Here is a 14197-nt window from a genome sequence, read left to right as displayed (position 1 = left end):
AGATATTTTGTAAAGGTTGGAAATTCAGGGATCTTCTATGGACTTCAGTATGTTTTGGGAGGTGCTTATATGGCACTTCAAACGTATGAGAAGTAGGAAACTAGCTTTGGGTAAAAACAATGAATTCAGAGATCAAGATTTTATTAGTTTTTGTAGACAAAGAGATGGCTCCGAAGTGAGATAAAAATGGTTTCTTTAACTATAAAGGTCTGGAAAGATACATACAAAATAGCTAACGTATTTTATAAATTTCAGTGGTACTTCTAAAAATTCCTGCAGCAAGGGAGCTCAGCAGAAAGGATAAAAAGAAAGCACACGGGCAACAGCTTTACACAAGTATAAACAATCACAGTATGCAAATATTTTTAAAACTGTGCTTAAAACAGCACACATACTGTAACACATGACACTCAAACTTGCTTCCAAATGAGAAGGGAACGGAACAGTGTGATGAAAGGGTAGAAATGTAGTAGGGGGTAAATATATATTCTAAAAGGTCTTTGTTCCCAAAGTGGCCTCATTTGTCTTTACTTTAAGCTGCTCGTTATGGCAGTTCATGTGGGACTTACAAATTCATTTCAACGTTTTAAACAATAATGTGCTGAACAGAGGAAACAGATCTGCTATTTCTCAACCTATACAAAATACTGTCTGATTACACTGTGTAAAGATAAGTAAAAGATGCATACTTCTGACCAGCTCCATGAATATAAGCCTTTTAAAAAACATATACACTTTAAAACTCTCTATGATATGAAAAGCATGGCAAGTTCATGGCCTGTGCTGTCAGCAGCGTTGGTGACTATTTGGTATCAGCAATAACCATCATCAGAGGGAGTCCGTATTTTAATCCTAAACAGTTATGGTCTGAAAGTATACTCACTGATATAATGGCATTCCTATTTCAGACTTAAAAAATTATAAATCCATATTTCATTTTATGTAGCTAAATTACCCTAACATGTAAATCATACACTGGCAGCAGCTAAATCAATTTTGGAAGTACTGCATGCAATAGGTGATCTGAGATTTGTTCCTGAATCCAGAAGGCCACAGGCTCTCTGCTGTGGATTTCTGCTGATGTGCCACTAATCTCTGAGGTATCAGGCATGTCTGCATAACTGTGGTAATAAAAACCAATAAGGTTTCTCTCCCATTTTCTACCAAAAACTGTAGCTGATTTCTTCCACGTTTCTCATGTAATGATAGATTAGAAGTCAATACCAAGAAATGAACAATTCATGCTAAGTCATATTATTAAACTTCCTCCAAAAACATGTTGTTTATGCCTAATCTTGTACTTCAGATGCAAAATTTCTTACAGGCACAAACATTCTTAGCAGTTTTAAATATGTCAGCATAACCTCCCATATAAATTTGCACAAATGATAATTGTGGAAATAAAGAAATAATCTGTTGTCTCAAAGTATTGCAGCGTTTTTATTAGTTTAGTAGGCTTTGCTTCAACCACAGCCAGGAAAACAACGCTGGCGATAGAGTTCTGACCTCAGTAGAATCAAACAAAGGGCTTTGGCTCTGACTTCTGTGGAGGCAGAATTTCACCATTCATTGCACTTACTGAATTTCAAATTTGTATTTGTAATTGAAATTTATGTCACTATCTTAAGCTATTATGTGTCCAGCAGCAGAATGGATGTTTTAGATTATAGAGCTGAGGCTGACCACATGTGCAGTTGCTTTTTCATGGTACATATGACAAAACACAAACAACTCCAGTCATGCCTCAGAAATACTCAGGGAAACTTCATGAAACCATGGAGGAAAAAATGAGCTTCTGCGTACACACAGATTTTATTTTCACGCTTGATTTTATTTATTTTCAGACCGAAGACGAACAACCTGGAAGCTAAGGTCCTCTGCTACAGCTCTCAGATGGCCTAACGAGTGCAAAGTATTTTGGACTGTAGCTAATACTGTTGGAAATACAGAAAGAAAGTGGAGCATAAAATCCTACACATGTTGGATTAGAATTTTATAATCCGTAATGGAGAAATCATTAGCAGTCTAGACAGAAATACCAGCAAACCTCTATACAACTGACAGTCATGCAGTGCTCGCCCCGTTTATGATTCCCAGAGGCTACAGATTTTTCGAAAACAAATAAAGTACTCTAAATTATTTACAAATAATATGTTTGCCACAGAACTATTATGTAACTGAGTGTGAGAAGATAGACGATAATAAATTAAATAGTTCACTAAAATAGAATTGGCACACTGATGCATTTCAATAAAAAAATACTGAACATAAAATACTCTTATTAAAAGGAAATTTTAAAAGTAACTGAAAAAAAGTAAAATTATTTCAAGGAAATACTTTATTTTAAACAACCCACAAGCTAATTGCTCAGACTAAGGATAAACTAATATAGAGTTCTAAACCTTCCCTCCAAGAAAGTCAGCATGGCAGAACAGAGGAGCCTCAGAAAACAAAAAGACAAAGAAAAGTTATCTGCAAGGAAACAGCAACTACACTGTCTAAAAACAAATCAAGGAAGTCCTGACAAAGGTCTCTACAAAGGGTATGGGGAAGATGAGGAGGGGACAATAAGGAACAGACTGTTAATAAAATGATAAAGAACCAACTTTAAAATCAACCAAGTATATACTTCTTCAAGAAATGCTTAGTTGTGGAACATCGTGCTGCAAGATGCTGTGGGTCAAGAGCTATTAATCACTTCAAATCAAGATTAAACAAATGTCCATTACAGGCAGCGGTACCAACATGATAGGAATTTGGGTTTATTGCTGATGTGAGAAAGATCACCCCATGCCTAGCCAATTTATTTACAAGTATATATATAAGTATGTAAGTACCTCCTGCTGGGCACGCTCAAAGATCAGTGATAGGATCTGGTAGTCCCATAAGAATCAGGTGTTAAAGCACTATGACAATTTTAGCAAGCACTGTTAGCACAGACGTTTATTAGTTTACAGTAAAACATCCATGATGGGAGAATTAAGAGCAAAGTCAAGTTCCACGTGTGAATGAGAGCACTTCAAATGTCAGAACCTCCCACGTGGTGTCTGAGCAGCACAGGGAACACAGGAGCCTGACCTCACTCTGCCTTTGGCAGCGCTCCCAACCCCGTGCAGCCAGACCTCACCCTGCTGTCCCTGCTCACAGCGTCCCTCATGGCAGGAACACCTCAACCCACAGCCTACAGAAGGCATTGCTGCTAAGTGGTCATTAGGATTCAAAGTTTAAGGAAAATGATAGAAGTGAAAGGAAGGATTGCCTTTACTGATTAAAGCACAACTCTAAGGGAAAAAAGTCTGTAAAATCCAAACTTTGTATCACATCTATTGCAGACTGCTTTGGGACAGAATATGTCATTTGTTCCTCAGTTTTGCAATTAATAAAATAGAAATACTAATGCAGGTGATACAAGCTGTTTGCATTAAAAAAAAAAAAAAAAGCACAACTTAGGTTTACACAGATACACACACAGCCCTCCAGCTGCATTAGGAATACCACGACTGTTATAGGTAGAGTAACATTCTGCCTTTGTTTTACTTGAGATTAAAGACTTAATTCTACACGGAACATATTTTGAATGATAAAAGTACCAACAAAGTAGTATTTGGAAATGTTTCTAAGCAGAATGATGTAGTTCTTAAAAAGTCCAAATAGCTTCTTTCTTATGCTATATTTGGCTGAAAGTATGAACTACATTCAGGATGAATAAACCAATATTTTGTTTTCAGGGGGAAACTGTATTTCCTGCTAACAGAATATTCATCCAAAACACCAGGTGCAGCAAGTGCTGCCCTACTGCACAGGGACATTGCGAGACACAGCTCAGCAATACTTGTAAGAGGCATGGGATTTTTAAATGACTGTAAGAGTAAAATTACGTCTGAATACTGTGAGCCAACTATTCTTTCAAAAGCAAATGGAGATTAAAATATTCGATGAAGTTTGTACAAGGAACAGCCTGAACTCTGCCAGCTCAGAGCAGGCTGTACTCATTAATGCAGGAATGCCTTCAGGCTCTTTGTGTGGAAGGTATAACTCAGAACTGGATTTCTCCGGAGTTCTGGTGGACAAGCGGAAAGTCACTCCCCTGTCCCCAACACACACAGTGAAAAGAAGAAAAAAAAGTAAGAGAAAAAGCACAAAAACATCCAATCTCTCTCCTGCTCTCAAAAGGGCAGCACTCTTCTGCAAGAAAACAAATCCTATTTCTCCAAGACAGGAAGAGAATGGAGAAGGGTTTAAAGGGACAGCATAGGGAATAAGATCTCATGTGGCATACAGAGAAGCAGGCTAAGAATTCCCACCGGAGGAAGGCATTCAGCCACTCAGTAGTTCAGAGGGTATTGCTCTGTTTCCTTTTCCATTGCATAGTTCTTCTATAGCGACAAATTACTCAAGTAGGCAAAACATTAACTTTAAACAGTAGCTTCTACAGTCATTACAGTCAAGATTACTGAAGGATGACTATGTAAGATAACTACAAATAAATATGAACAAACATTTGAGACGTGACTGGCTCTTCCTAGGCTGACCTACCATACGTCAGGAGCCCAAGTAAGGCTTAATTTTGGCAGTTAAATCCTAGAGATATGTCATTCCTCAAGTTCTTAATGAGAACATTTTGCCTATTTGCTGGCAAGGAAAAAAATAAGAACACGCTGTTCATAGGAAGAAGAGCAGGCTGACCAGTTACAGGAAGCACTACTGAATTGAAGTGGAATTCACTTATTTTCTGGCAGGGTTTTGCTGCAATATAAATACATTTCATTAATGGACAGTTTCTGAAGAGAAAGTGATACTCTACTACATAGAGTTCAAAATAAAGTAAGTTTCCATGTGTTTCATGACACTATCATTCACTCAGACATATTCAGCTCATGAAACAGGCTCAGAACTGATACTGAGGAAATCAGAAGCAAGGCAAGGACAGCAAAACCTGCAACACTGCAGTTCTCTTCAGACAAATACGTGAGCATTAGTATTTGCCACAACCCTGCTGTCTTGCCCTTCTAAGCAGCAAGAAAAGCCACTAGCAACGCACTGTTCAACACAGTGCTCACATCTATCACCTTTACTATAATAAAGAAACCTAATGGTTCTCTGTACCACACATATTAGACTGATTTAGCCTGCTTTCAGCTAATGCACAAAAGACGTTTCAAGCCTGAGTGTGCCCTAACTACAGCTTAATGAAACAAACCTCATGCTATAATAATGTCCCTTGCACATTACAGATCATCACACCATATAGTATTTTCTCTCAGCAGTTTTTAGAGGCTTGAACAGCTGAAAAAATTTCTCTGTTTTCCAATCAAAACTTATTCATAGCCAATGTATGTTAATTTCCAACCACACAAGCCTCCTTTCTTTCCACATTTACTTCAACTGCCCAAAGACAGTAAGGTCTTTCAGGCTTCACATGACTGAACAAAGCAATAGTAGCACTTTTGGTCTATCATCCACTCCCCTCTTTTAATAGGGCTTTTTATTTCCTTGCAACTCTCCTAACTCCAACATTTCACCTGTCACACGCACAGTGAGTGGCACCAGTACTTCCTTATCTGTACAAGAAATACATAGCTGAATTTACCCATGACTGAGTAAATTGTGGCACCTCACAGCCACCCTCTCATCAGTTTGCACAGTCAGTGCTTTCAAATTCCTTCATTTTCCATCTGACAAGCTCTAAGCTTATATTAGAGTGCCTTTGCTATTAGTCCCTAAGCACATGACTGTGTACTCGGTATTATTTTATCCTATTTTGTTTCTCTACACCTCAAGGTCATCCAGTTATTCCAGAAGCACACCACCCTCCAGGGAATGTTTCCCAAGTTTGTGATCTCAATAATTACATTAGCAACTTCTATTTTTTTTTGCCAAAACCACTAATGAAAATATGAAACACCATCAACTTCAATATCAGTCTTTGGACAGAGCTCTAACAACTCCCCTCTGCCATTCAGTCTAACACCCTTACTTCTCATGCATTTTATTGTCCATTCACGTAGAAAAGCTGCATTACATTATTACTGGAAAAAAGCAGGCAAATCTGGTGTGATCCACCTAAACAGAAAAGATGTGTTATTATTTTATTATAATAATATTATTAATATTAATATTTATTATTTTATTTATATTTATATTATTAATAATATTATTACTTTTACTTCCATTCTTTTTTTTTTCCTCACTCCTTGAAGATTTGCTTAAAAAAAAAAAAAATCAAAGTAAAAATCAGTGCTAGCTGAAACTCAAAGTGTCTGTCCTCTATAAAGAACCAGTTTGACTTACAGTCCACATCCTGTCCATGCAGTGTCCATGTTACAGATAATTATTCAGGGTCAAGATGATCATTTCAGCATCAGGCCTCACCAAGGAAATCATTCCTTTTGGCTCCAGGACCTGCAAGTTCCTATTCTTCCTTTGCTTCTCCAGAACAGAGAAGTAACATGCTACCTCTGGGATGAGAACTAAGTATGGATGTCTCAGCACTGTAACATCTACAAACACATCATTTCCAAATATCAGGCTGTAAATTGTGTTCACTTTCTCACAGAGGATAAAATCACTTTGAAATTCTTACCAACGTTTCTCTCCAAGGTACTGTACTTATTTTAAACTCTATTTAAATATAAAATTTTGGGGTTTTTTTACTTAATTTATGTTGGTTTTCACCCAGACAGCTCAAGTTTGCCAGAGAGATGGCCTATTTGAATGCAAGGGATGAGATATTCAAGGGAACGCCTCTTTCAGTCTTTCCTTTTCCTGTTACAGACGCATCCATTCTCATTGGCTTATACCCTAGAAGAAAACAATGAACCAGACATGCAAACTTAAAAGGATTGCGCAAGACTCATGTGAGACAAAGACTGTCATTAAAACTTTGTTTGCTGTAGCAGTCAGATGAGGACACAGTCTCATAAAAAGGGCCTGATATGTACAGCATGCATAGAAGATTCTCATACTGTTGCTGTTCAAGGATTTTAAACATAACAGCTTAAAATAGGAGAGGATTTTCATTGCATTGTCATTCCAAAAAGGTAGATTATTGGACTGGAAACTGGATTATCCAAGCAAAAAATTATTCATTTGCAAGATTTACGCAATCTCCACTCTTTCCCTCAATCCTAAAGAATGAACATAATCGTGCACACACAGATCTTGTTTCTCTCCTATCACCATCAATAGGTCTGGAGGAGAATGGAAACCAGTGTTTTTTCACTCTCAGTAAGAAACTCTGCATGACTTCAGAGTGAAATTGCTTCCATCAGCCTATTGAACATTTTAGCACTTGAAAAACTACTGGGAACGGTCAGGATAACATACAGTGTGTAAGAACAAAATACATTGTGTTTGCTCCTGCACCTAAAGGAAGAGAACTTACAAGTTTGTGTGTTTATGCCCTATGAAGGTGTGTCTACTGCTAGTTCAAGAAGTGGTCAAGTTTTTCCATTCATTCATGTCTTCTAATGTCCTAATATTTTCTACCCTTCTTGTTACTGCTGATATTAACCCCCGTCTCATTATTCTTTTGCACTTTTACTTTTGTTGTCACCATTTCATATTTTCCTCTGTTAGTCTTTTTCTTCAATTATACTTCTGCTCATTGTGTCCTTAACTCTGTAGGTTTTGCCCTTACTTCATGCTTTCTCTGTATGTGTGGAGCAGGGCTGCAGCACGTCCATAAGCAGAAATACAGTCAGAAAGGCTAGTAAAATGCTATTTAAAAATAGCATTTCAGAGAGACCAAAAAAAGGAGTGGGAAACCAGCTGACTGAGCATCACCTGTCTGCCTGAGAGAGTCTTTAAAGAAATGCTCCACTAGCCCATCTGGAAGAAGAAAATGGATCTGGATGTGTGTATAAATTTTAGCCTCTATACAGGATGTGGGAACAAGAAGAGAGCAATCAGATGACTATATTTCATGTGACTGCTTGCTACAAGCTACTTAAAGGAAAACTTTGCTAGAGTGCATTTAAAAGAAAAGGTTGTGGATACATGTGCTCATGGTAAGGGAAACACAAAGAATACACCTAGGTAAAATGACCCACAAAAGAATGTGTGCTTACTTATCTTCCTGAAAGCTTAAGAGAGATTTTTTACTTGCTCTACTTCTGTGTTTGATCTCTTTGTCATAATACAGCTAAGCAAAACAAACAGGAGAACAGGTCTTGGACTAAAGTGTCAAGATGTCCTTTCTGCATCCCTAGAAATCATATGCATATATGATTATGATGTTTTAAGTAACAAAAATACTATTTTCTTTCCTCTGGTTACTTTATCCCCTTATAGCTCTTCTTCCTACCAATCTGTTCTTCTTATTGCAGTATTATAAAGTCTTGGAATGTTTACGGTTTTTTCTCATCCCTTGGCAAAAAGTATAGACTTGATCTGATGATACCCCAAAGGCTTAGAGAAAATAGAAAATTAGGCATTCATAATTAGCCTAGCAATAAAGAATCTTAAGTCAAACATTACCCCGCTACTGCCTGTGCAGAATAGGGCACCGTTTCCTTGACCTCCTCCTTACTGCAGGTTCCTCTAGAAGAACAATATTCTCCATTCTTCTTCTGAACAGTTGCACAGCCTCAGACAGTCTCTTTAAGTACTCAGTCATTACTTACAAAAAAACAATGGCAGTTCCCAACCATGGAATTAAATGTATTTTTACATTAAAGGGTCTTCAAATACTTGAGCACATAAAATTCTTTGACAGTCTGGTTAAACAGACTGGACCATACTAGGCAATATAATGTGTAATGGTGAGTTATATTGGTCCAGAAGAGCAAGAGTAACAATAACAAACATGTGAGCTACTCAATAAAATATACTTAACTCACTTTTTAAAAACAACAAATTCAGTCTTCTACTCCTTCAAGGAAAGTTAAAGCAGATATCATTTCTTTATAAATCATCTGAAGAGGATGGTAACTTTGAAAAGATTGTTGTAAAGACGTTCCAAGTGTTAAAGAAGAAATATAAAAGCAAATTGAGAACGAATGTTCTGGGACAGCCACAGATCTGAAAATGTTCATAGAAACAATGCATATCAAAATACATGACTCAAGAAAGCTATTTCAGATGAAGAAATCTGAATTTATTTACAGATTGGCCAGTGGCAACAGCACTATGAATCACAATGTAAAAACATAACACATGAATAAACCTTGTCATATGCAGCTGTGAAACAGATTGAAACACAGATTTCCATCTCATTCATCACTGAAAAAGAAGTACAGTGCCTGCAGTTTTGAGAAAAAGTTAATTAATGCAACTACTTTAAAACCTTTGGATGCCTCCTAACTATACTAAGTTTTTTCTTTCAAACTTCCCCTACATATATTTTGTCCTGGATTGGAGATACACATAGCCAAGCCCTTGGATGTGCTGAAGGATCTGGACAGGGTCCATCTGTCACTCTCAACCACATCCCCATAACCATCCACTCCACCACATCATTCTTCCTCCCTTTTGAAAATCTTAATGTTCCTCACTCAGCCTGGAGCTAAATTGAATGGCTAGATTTCTAAGTAGAACAGTGAATACCTTTTTTACTTTATTCTGGATCCCTTTCCTCTAAGCATAACACTTTTTTAACTCTCCAGTCAGTTCTCTGGTTTTACAACCTATGTTGTTAATACTATCAAACTTTACATAAACATCAGAACTAAAAACATGTAAACATTCTTCTGCATCCCTGCATCATGCATAGCACATATCCTGTACTACAAGAGGAAATAATTTGCCCTTGCAGCATTGTTTTGCATTTGCATCACTTACTCTAATTTTAAAATTCTTCTTTTAGTTCATTTAGGGCTTCCTGTGCCACACCTGTGTCATTATCCATCTGAACTGCATGGAAGACTCTCTTAAGATTCCCTGGTAGAAAACCTTAAAATATACCATAATTAGAGCTCACAGACTACACTTCCTCTGAAAAAAAAAAAAAAAAAAAAAAAAAAGAACAGAAGAAACCAGCGTATGTCCAAAGGGACTTCTAAATAGATCAGCAAGGAAAAACAAATCTGTGCTGAGGAAAGGGCAAAGGCAAACAAGAAAGTAGCATACAGGAGAAGCAAAAATATCAAAATGAGGTCATAATCACAATGAAGTCATAATCCTACTTTGGGATTCACAGATGCTTCTGCATGACTGCCTTTGCAAAGAAGTAATGCAGGGATCAAAGACTAAATCGACTCTAAGCAAAATGATATGCAGAAGGTTTTTTATAAATATACCAGAACAAAATGTTCTGACATGAAATTGGACTTTTTGGTGGTAAAGTTAACATGCTGACTTTTAACATGTCTTCACTTCAAAATTTCTAGCGAAAACTAGGAATTCAAATACCTATCAATAAGCAGCTAACACAGTACTACATAAACGACATAAGAACATGGGGCCTGTGCCAAGATACTGGATGAACCCAAGGACAGTGGGAGAATCAGATAATCTATTCCCTTCAAAAACCACAAAATTCAGGAAATGTACCGCATTATTTTCTGTCAAAAATACATACACTCTTAAACAGATACTTTTTACAGGTGCCAATTACCATCCAAAACATCTGAAAGTCACAAGAAAGAAGTTTTTATTAATCTTGTATTAAAGCTCTTCCACTTGAGAATATGACTATTCAAATCACAGAAAAGGGTGGAGATGGGTATAAAAACATAAAGTCTGGACAGCTTAACTGAAATTTTTCTCAGTGCATCATGGTTTTTTGTTTTCTTTTTTAAAGTAAAAAGTTGTCTCCTTGATCATAAAGGTTGGAGAGTGACATTGAGGAAACTGCCTTTACCAGCAAGCCTTTTACACAGGCAGCAGAATGGAAAAGACATCAGCAACATCAGGCTGATCAAAAGGTATTAAAACTGAATTTTATGAATGTGGATAACAGTTTATCTAACGTATGGTATCTCCGTAAGGCAGTGAGGTATCTGACACAGGACCTTGAGTCCCACACAGTCTTTTAAGAGTGAAATGTTGCAATCTGGAGATATAACAGTGAGGGCAGTAAACTTTACTGTGGCAGAAGACTTCATAGTGAAAGTGACCACACATTGTGTCACATAAGCCTCTTCAAGCCCTGAAAAATCATTAAAAAAGGCAACTGGAAAAGCAGGAATGTAAGAAGTCGTGTGCTAAAGACTGACCCCGGGCACAGCAATAGTTAAAGTATCATCATGAGTGGAGAAGCGAAACGCGTTGATGAAATCCACACGCTTATTATCCAGGACGATGACGATAAGAGCAAACCACCACAAGCACTCAAGCAACTAGAAATGCAAGTATTCACAAACAAGTAATTCCTTCTGAAAATAACAAAAGGAAGCACCCCTCCCTCCCCAAAATAATACAGCAGATAAAATAACGGGAACGCGACTTTGGGGCAATGACCCGAGGGCAGCTCTTTAAGTGAAACAGCACAGCGTCCGAGCGAGCAACGCGGCACCGAGAGGCGATGCAGCGCAGGGACGGACGCCTCGGGGTCAGCCTGCACGGCCGCCCTCACCCCAGCAGCAGCCCTGCGCCCGCGTCACCTCACAGGCGCCTCCAGCAGAGCCCACGTGCGCGGGCAGATATCCTGCGAGGAGCGCCGAGGGACAATTGCTGGAAAAGCAACCGCTGCCCCGCTCTTTTTAACAGGCTGTTAACACGAAAAACCGGTGGTTTGGAACAGCCCCAACACAGGCTTCCCGGCCCGCAGCCCGACAGCTCCGAGAGCCGCTCCCTCACAGTTACCTGGGGCACGGCCGCGCTGCTTGCACACACCGGGTAACCGCGCCCCTCGCACACAGGCGATGCGCCGAGAACGACACTAAGAGAGGGGTAAGGAAGGGGTGCTGCAGCCCCTCAGCTTCACGCCGCCCCGGCCGCCCGGCACGGCGGGCCGCCCGGCAGCCTCAGCCTCAGCCCCATCTCCGATCTCCTCAGCGCGCGGCAGCGCTCAGGGCCGGCCGCGCGCCCACCTCGTGCTAGCGGGCGGGAAGCGCGAGGCGCGAAGCGAGAAGCGCGACCCCACGAGGACCCCGCCGACGCGAAGGTGCGGGCAGCACCGCGCCTACTGCGCACGCGCCCTGAGCGCGGCACGCCGACCGAGGCGTCGCGCCGGGCCCCGTCACCGCCCGGCCTGCCTTCCGATCGCAGCCGGGCGCTGCCCGCTCCCCTTCTCCCTCCTCCCTCTTCCTGGCGCCGGGCACGCGCGGCGAGATCCCGTCCGTCCCGGCCACGGCGCCGTCCCGCCGCGCATGCGCGCTGCCGAGCTGGGCGGAGGCGGCTCGAGGCGGGGTGGGCGCACGCGCACGCGCCGCCCCAGAAGGCGAGACGCGGGGAGACGGAGGAGGAGGCGGCTGCGGCGGGGGGGGGAGCAGCAGCAGAAGTTGCCGTGAGGGCGGGACCGCGGCTGGAGTCTCCGCCGGGAGGGGGCGAGAGAGCGAGCCGCGAGCGGGCGCCGCCGGAGACGGGAGGTGAGGCGAGGCGAGGCGAGGCGCCCCGGCGGGTCCGAGCTGGGAGCGGGATGTGAGGAGCCCCCCCAGCCGGGATGGGGCGGGATGCGCGGGGGCTGCTTCGCCCGAGGGCGGGGCGGGGGCGGCCGCGGCGCCGTCCCGCGCGGAGCCTTTGGGGAGCGGGTAACCGCCGTCTCCTCCGTGCGCGGCGCGGTGCCGCGGCTGAGCGCCTCCCGGGGCCGCCGCCGCGGAGCGGGTTGTGTAAGCGGCGGTAGGCCGGCACGGCGGTGCTCGGCTCCGAGGAGTGCGCGGACTGCGTGCGGGACGGGGCGAGCTCGGGGGTTGTCTCGCTGGGGGCCAGAAGTTAATGTTTAACGCGGCAGTCACACGCCCGTCAGCGAACTCGGTTGGGGTGTTTTCGGAGTGTTTGGAACAGGAAATGCCAGCGCAGGTAGCGTGGAGCTCGGTGAAATTTAATCATTTCCCAGCGTTTGCAGTCGCGCGAGGAGCGCTCCGGGTGCAGGTGGGCGGGCGGCTGCATGCAGACTGCTCGGCACCCGGCGCTCCGTCTGTCCCCTGCTTTGATTTTCTATGCAAATACGGGAAAAGACGCTTTCCAGGGGTAATACGTCTCGTTTTCTTAGCGCGTTTTCTCCTCTTCCCGAAGTAAGTGTGGCTTCTACGTATCTCCTTTTAATCCTTTGTACTGCACGTGTTTTGCCTTGAAGTTTTGGGATTATTTTAAGAGCTAAAATTCGGTCGTGTGAATGGCGTTGTGCCTAACTGGTGATGTGCAGCCCCTTCTCCTCTTGTCCCTGTGCTGTCCTGTTGTGAAGTGATGACTTTGGCTATCAAAACAGCGAGAGCTGGTTGTAATCCGAATGCACGTTAATTAAATAAAGAACAAGCGATGCTCTCCTGCCTTAACAGTGCTGCAATGTAATATATGAAGTTGCTGTTTGTCAGGATTTTTAATATCATTATTTCTGTGAAAAGTTCTTACCGTGAACCACTGGGATGTTGACAGTAAAAACACCAAAATGTACTTGATTTTTCTATCTAAACTTGATAGTGCAGAATCTTTTTCCAATCACATAAGATGCGTGGTGTACGGCAGGCAGAATTGTTTGGTTGTGGGATCCATGAGGCTCCAGGGCCAATGCTAGTGCTGTCACGTTTCAGTTACGTTGCTTTCCAAGGTCTTGACTGCAACACTTGTGTAGTTTTTCCTCAGCTATTGGTGCTGGATGCAGTAGAAAAAGCTCTGCCACTTGAGGGGCATAGCAACAGAAGCAAAACCTGTTCAAAAAGTTCTTCAAAAATGCTTCTTTGGCTTAAGTGGAAGCAGGTTGGATTTTGGCTGGGCACGGTGAAACACTGATGTGCTGAAGCTGTACCAAGGTTATGGACTTGGTTGAAGTTTGAGCTGTGTGGACTGAGGAGAAAAGGTTGTGGAAAGAAAGCTTTGGGGGAAGAAATAAAAACTTGGTGTTATTTCACATCTGTTAATTATCAAACATTCCAGAGAACAAAACGCTTCATAAATGACCGAGAAGATGGAGAAAGAAAATCTCTGTAGGTTGCTGTTGTTTTTTAATAATATGTCTCTGCGTTTGTGAGCTGTGAGTGAGGATGGTTGGGAATAGAACTCCTAAGATTTCATCACATTTGGATGGGTTTGAGATCTGGATAGGTCTGGTGTTTAATGTGTGCTGATACTTGAATTCAGCAGGGAGAAATGCTATTAT

At 41.7% G+C, this 14197-nt stretch overlaps 1 protein-coding gene and 1 long non-coding RNA gene across 10 annotated transcripts in view; one reads left to right on the top strand and one right to left on the bottom strand.

The window, feature by feature from the left end:
- LOC116231244 (uncharacterized) overlaps positions 1-11928 on the bottom strand; it is a 62237-nt gene extending 50309 nt beyond the window's left edge. The window contains exon 1 of the long non-coding RNA XR_016466081.1: positions 11746-11928. This is a non-coding gene — a long non-coding RNA (uncharacterized LOC116231244). The remainder of the gene's footprint in view (positions 1-11745) is intronic.
- The window catches only part of USP53 (ubiquitin specific peptidase 53), a 33125-nt gene continuing 30526 nt past the window's right edge, over positions 11599-14197 (top strand). For 5 of the 9 annotated variants that reach the window (XM_090139205.1, XM_090139204.1, XM_090139203.1 and 2 more), the window contains exon 1: positions 12310-12470. The gene's annotated coding sequence lies outside the window, so the exon portion shown is untranslated. Of the gene's footprint in view, positions 11833-12309; positions 12471-12512; positions 12901-14197 lie in introns of those variants that run through there. The other 4 variants (XM_031596901.2, XM_090139200.1, XM_090139199.1 and 1 more) reach the window with 2 other exon arrangements.

Source organism: Phasianus colchicus, chromosome 4 (genome assembly GCF_987193195.1).
Source record: "Phasianus colchicus chromosome 4, bPhaCol1.hap1.1, whole genome shotgun sequence".
NCBI classification, from domain to species: domain Eukaryota; kingdom Metazoa; phylum Chordata; class Aves; order Galliformes; family Phasianidae; genus Phasianus; species Phasianus colchicus.
This window is presented reverse-complemented; position numbering and strand designations above follow the sequence as displayed.